The sequence below is a fragment of the Chrysochloris asiatica genome, unplaced genomic scaffold (genome assembly GCF_000296735.1).
Source record: "Chrysochloris asiatica unplaced genomic scaffold, ChrAsi1.0 scaffold00153, whole genome shotgun sequence".
Lineage (NCBI taxonomy): Eukaryota > Metazoa > Chordata > Mammalia > Afrosoricida > Chrysochloridae > Chrysochloris > Chrysochloris asiatica.
The window spans coordinates 276707-283204 of NW_006408671.1; positions in this window are offsets into that span (position 1 = coordinate 276707).

Below are 6498 nucleotides of genomic sequence, written 5' to 3' on the forward strand. Positions count from 1 at the left end.
GTCTCCTGGGTTTTTGCTGTTTGATGTTTCTGCTTGTTTGTTTTTTATTTTTACTTTTTCCTTATCCACAAGATAGTATGCACTGATAAGAACATATACAGTTTTCCCTTGCCAAATGAGATTAGAGTGTTCCTATGAAACAACTCATAAGTTTAAATGACATAAAATCAAAGAAGTAATTACCATTCAATTATATCTAAAAGTTTTTTCAAGCATTCCTAGACACAATAAGTAACATACCAAATCATACCAAATGACACATAAAACTTAAAATAATACTAACATATAGTGTTCACAGACATATTTCAAACTACATAGATGGTGAAAGCTGAAGGTAGTTCTTGGCATTAATCTCACAGATCCAGGTGCACACTACCTTTTTAATGACTTGCTGCAAAACAAAAGCTGAAAGCTAGTTTCACCTTATACCATTTTCATAAAAGTAAAAATCTTCCTCAGATTTCTTTAGCTTAGTGCAGGTACAAATATAGATCTTTCATAAAAGTAAAGTGACTTAAAGTAAACTTTTGAAAAGCAAATGATAATTGTAATAATTTAATATGAAATTATAAAGTTAGTGTGTGAATTTTTAAAATCTAGTTCATATGGCACATAAATGGAAGAGTGAATAAACAAACAAATAACCATAATCGCAACAACAATGAAAACCACTGTTCCATTGACCTGATTCCTACACATGGGTTCTAAGATCAGACTCTTCTCCAATTTTTTATTTCAGTTGTCATTATTTACATTTTAAAATTAAGGACTAGAACATTAACTCTGCCCAATACACAAAGTGTATATAAAACTCAAATGCAAAATGCATGTAAAATTACCAAAAGTTATAATGAAATTAGTAAAGATAAAGATTTTAAATATTTTTTGAAAATCGATCTGAAGATAAAATATATATGGTGATGGTTATGTGCTGTTCCAACTCTACACTACTATATATTTATTTTTATATATATATACTTGTCATTGTTGTTGTTGTTAAGTGTTGTCTAGTCAGTAACCGACTCATAGCAAACTTGTATAGAGTTTTCTGAGGAGCAGATGGTGGATTGAAACTGAGGATCTTGTACTTAAAGCTGACTTTACAGTCCAGTGCATTATCCTGAAGTGCCACATCAGGACTCCATTAATTATAGATACTATTTGTTTTAAATATACATTTATTAAACTCATTTTTTACTACTATGTACAAGCTCTTTACTAAAATCTGTGGAAATGGGAAAGAAGAAGAACAACTTCCTGCACTCAATGCATTCACAATTTAGGGGAAATAAGAAATATACCCAATTAACTCTAATACATCATATTAAAAAGTAATATAAAAAATAGATGTGAAAATTAATAATTAGCTTGGGAAATGATTTCCAGAAAAGATATTTTTTTAAACTGTATTTAAATGAATGATAAGAAAAAGGATGGATACAGTAGCCAAAATTTTTTAAAAATAATAAACATTTAGACTCTGAAACATGCTTTGCAGCATAGAGATGCTAAAGCAAATGGGAGAAATTAGGACGTAAATCAACAACACAGAAAATCTCAAAGGGTATCTCAAGAAGACAAAGTAAAATATTTTAATGAAATGTGTAAAGATGTGGATTTAAAAAACCAAAAGTGAAAAACATACTCAGCTTTTCTTAAGTTAAATGAATTGTGTTAAAAATCCAATCCTTGACTTGCAATACTGAAGGATTCTTTGGGCAAAATATTGAATGATGCAGAAAGCAACAAAATAAGATGGAAACAACAATGTTAATTAAAGCAATAGCAAAACGTTGGAGACAAATGAAGTGCCCATTAATGGAAGAATGGACAAACAAACTCTGGTACATACACATGATGAAATACTATACCACCTTTGAGAATAATGATGAAGCTGCAAAACACTGCATACCATGGACGAACCTTGAGGATATAATGCTGTGTGAAATTAGTCAGGCACAAAAGGACAATATCTATTGTATAAGTCAATTATTGTTAAAACTTAAGAAAATATTTCTATATGGAAAAAATAATTCTTTGAGGGTTACCAAGGGTGGGAGGGAGGGGACAGTAACTCACAGGTGAGAGGATAGAGTATTACAACTTGGGAGACATGGAGGGCAATAAATAGGAAGGGGAGGACAATGCATAAGAAAGGGGAGGGGGTAAAGCAACAGGGATTATAGGGAAAGACTTTGAGAATTGCACATGGGCTAAATGGGATAGATATCAACTGTGATGTATGCACAGCCTTGGAATAACAAGGGTCTGTGATATAAGGATTAAGACATAGGCTGAATGGGTAAAGGAGAGGAAATGATTTTAAAGTACTTAACTGTTTTGTTGCAAATATTGGCTTCTCCTGCCTACTAGTGTAATCTAGCCATTTAAGTGGGATAGAAAGGATAATTAGGGATCATGATTACAGAAAGCTTTTAAGGCCAATTTCAGACTATAATGGATTGGATTATTTTAAAGGGGTATACAATTACCCAGGAAAAGAGGCTTCTAGTTGAGCCTTGGTGGAATATGAGGTTTTTGATGGAATCCTGGACCTCACCTAGTGCTTTCAGGGGTGAAACATTCCCAATTTAAAGATATGCAGATTAACCTGAATTGGCTAGAGGAACAGAAGATATATTTTGAAAGAAAGACCAACTGGGGGATAGATTAACTAATTAACTAATTAAATAAATAAGTGCATTGGTTGGTTGTGACACTATCAAGTAAGCTGTTTGCCCTGGAATCATCAATGCAAGAAAAGTCAGCCCATCAGGGTAAATCCCTTCCTAACACTGTAACAAACTCAAAGGGAACACATAAGCAGTCTTGCATGCTTGCTGGCAACTGTCCTACTCAACTTGTGAGTGGAAGTGGGGAAATGCAGCAAAGAAGACATGGCTGAGATTGGCTGTATTCCAAAGATACAAAATGCCTTGAGATGAGAAAGAGAGAAGGATGGACTGGCTGGTTTGAAGACCAGGGAGATTTATGAACTCTGGAGCCCATGGGGGCTGAAGAAGTCAATGAGGACTATAGTTGGGAATGGGGTGGCCAGCTGATCTTAAGTAGGTGGAGGTGTGCCAGAACACCCAAACTCTAGGACAGTGCCCATTAGACCTAGCATGGATAACTTGCCGACCAGAATTTCATTGAATGATGACGAATAAGTGTGATACAGGGAGCAAGCACAAATTGCTACAGCCTGATCAACGGGGCCGTTTCTTGTGGATGAAACTGCCTAAGATTCCAACTGAATAGGAGACAATTCTTCACATCAAGTATCAAGCATGTCTCCTCAGTACACTGGATTGATAGGGCCTGGTAACTTAGACTTCGGCTTCCAAAGCTGGGGGGCTAGGCCAAGTGGCAACATCAATGGACTCAAGAGTGGCAACGGTAATGAGGTTGGCCCAGGATCGGGCAGTGTTTCATTCTGCTGTGTATAGGGTCACTATGAGTCTGTACCAACTTGATGGCACCTAGCAACAATAAAAACAAAGGCACTAGATGGCTGGTTACAAGCTTTCATGAGAGTGTTTAATGTCAAAATGAGGGAAATAAGATAGAAACCCTACTGAATAGCTTTCCTCTTGGCTAAATGGGTCTGGTGATGAGGTGGGTAGGGTTTTATGATTCAATTGTGACTAATTGTTTTTCAGGTCTGATGGTGATTGTTACCACTGTAAATGTGAAACAGGTGCAACTAAAGGAAGGGAGCAGGGAGCCTAGGACCAATAAGAGGGAAAAGCATGAGAGGAGCAGAGAAACCTGAATAGAATAGTGGCAACAGGATAGATGGCAGCAGATGATGACATGGTGAGTCAGAGCAGCAGTGTACTATAGACTGGGGCCATGCACTGAGCGGGACAGGGTGCATCTGGGTGGGAGGCTGGCCTGCAAAATATGCACTTTGGACATTTGAATGAATATATATTTACAATGTGGTATGTGTATATATACATTTTTTAAAAAGTAATAGAGGTAAATAATATTGGCTAAGGGTGCATGGATAGGATTGCAATCATTACAATGATTTGCTGAATATAAAACTGGTAATTTCCCTGTAAACCCTCAGTCTCTCAATACACAATAATCGTGTTTGTTTTTTTGTTTGTTTTTAATAAATAAATAATGAAGAATAAGATGGTTGACATTCAACCATTTCAAAAGGTAGCATATGATCAAGAGCTAATGGTATTGATGGAAGGAGTCCAAGTTGCACTGAAGACATTGGTAAAGAACAATGTTTTGGGAATTTGTGAAATACCAATGGAAATCTTTCAATAAATTTATGCAACACTAGAGTCCTGGTATGGCGCTGTGAGCTAATGTGTCAGACAGCAAAATCATTTGAACTGCAAGGTCGGTGGTTCAAGCTCACTGGTTGCTCTTTGGAAATTATAAACAGAGTTGCTATGGGTCAGAATTGACTCAACAGCACTTAACAACATAGTCACTCACTCATCTATACCAAGAAAATTTGAAGACAGCTACTTGTCCAAGAGGTGGGACAAGATCCATATTTATGCCAATTCCAAACAAAAGTGACCCAATAGAATGTGGAAATCATCATATAATACCAATAGACAAATCATAGGACAACATCATATGTAAATAACATTTTTCCAAAGATAATCCAACAATGGCTGTAACAATACACCATCAGGGAACTGCCAGAAGTTCAACTCAAATTCAGATGAGAATGTGGAGCAAGAGATATAGCTGAATCTTGGCTCAAAGCAAAAAATACTAGAAAGATGTTTGCCTGTGGTTTACTAACTATTCAAAATCTTTCAGCTGTGTGGATCATGACAATTTACATGTAACATTGAAGAGAATAAGAATTCTAGAACATATAATTGTGCTTATGACAGAGACACTCTGTCATTTGAACAGACCAAGGGGTATTGAATATTTTAAATCAGGAAAGATATGTGCCAGGGTTGTATTCTTGAATCATATGTGTACAATCTGTATGCTGATCAAACATTCTGAGAGCTGGATTATATGAAGAAGAACATGGCATCCGTATTGGACAAAGACTAATTAATAACTTGTGATATGCAGATGTTATAACTTTGCTTGCTGAGAGCAAGAAGGACTTAAAATATTTACATTTGATAAAAAACCACAGCCTTCAGTATGAGTTTAACTTCAATATAAAGACCACATAAATACTCACCCCTGCAACAATAAATAGCATCAAGATAAATGGAGAAAAGATTGAAGTTTTCTAAGACTTTATTTTGCTTGGAATCACAATCAACATGCATGTAAGCAGCAGTCAAGAAATCAAACAACTTATTGCACTAGGTAAATCCGCTGCACAAAACGTTTTTAAAGTGTTTAAGAGCAACAATATCAGTTTGAAGGCTAAAATATGTCTGACATAAGCCATATATTTCTCATATGCATGTGAAAGTTGGACAATGACTAAGAAAGACTGTAGAAGAGTATATACATTTGAGTTATGGTGTTGGAGACGAATATTAAAAGTATCCTGGACAAACAAATCTGTGTTGCAATAAGTACAGCCTGAATGTTCCTTAGAAGCCAAAATGGCTGTACATTATCACACACACCAGACATATTGTCAGTAGAGACCAGTCCATGGAGACAGACATCATGTTAATAAAGTGGAGGGACAGGAAGAAAGAGAGACAGCCCCAACCAGATGGGTTGTTACAGTAGCAGCAGCAATGGGCTGAAGCATAACAGCAGTTGTGAGGATGGCACAGAACTGGGCAGTTTTCATTCTTTTGTGCATAGGATGACTAATATTTGGAAACAACTTGATGGCACCTAACAACAACAACATAATTCCTGGTACTAGCTCTAGTTTTCTGTGTATAGGATTTCTGTTTCTCTAGTTAGTTTTATTCCTAAATATTTCATCCTTTGGTCAGCTTTTGTATGTGGTATTACTTTCTTAATTTCCTTTTCAGCACTGTCATTATTAGTATAGAGGAACCGGACTGAGTTTTGTATGTTGATCTTGTAGACTGCCACTTTGCTGAATCTTCTAAGGAATTCTAGTAGAATTTTTTCTGAGTGTATGCTGTTTTCTATGAATAAAATCATATCATCTGCAAATAGAGAGTGTTTTACTTCTTCTTTGCCAATTTGGATGTCTTTAATTTCCCTATCTTGCCTTTAATTCTGGCCAAGTCTCCCGTAAAGATTTACACCCTCGGAAACCCTGTACAGGGTCGCTATGGGTCGGAACCGACTCGACGGCACTTAACAACAACAACAACAAGTCTTCCAACACAATATTTAATAAGTGGTGATAAAGGGTATCTTTGTTCGATTCCTCTTTACAAAGGGAAATATTTCAGTTTCGCTCCATTGAGGGTGATGTTTACACTTGGTTTTGTATATATGCTCTTAACTATGTTGAGGAGTCTCCCTTCAATTCCTCCTTTGTTGAGTGTTTTTATCAGGAATGGATGTTGGATTTTGTCAAATGCTTTTTCTACATCAATCGATATGATC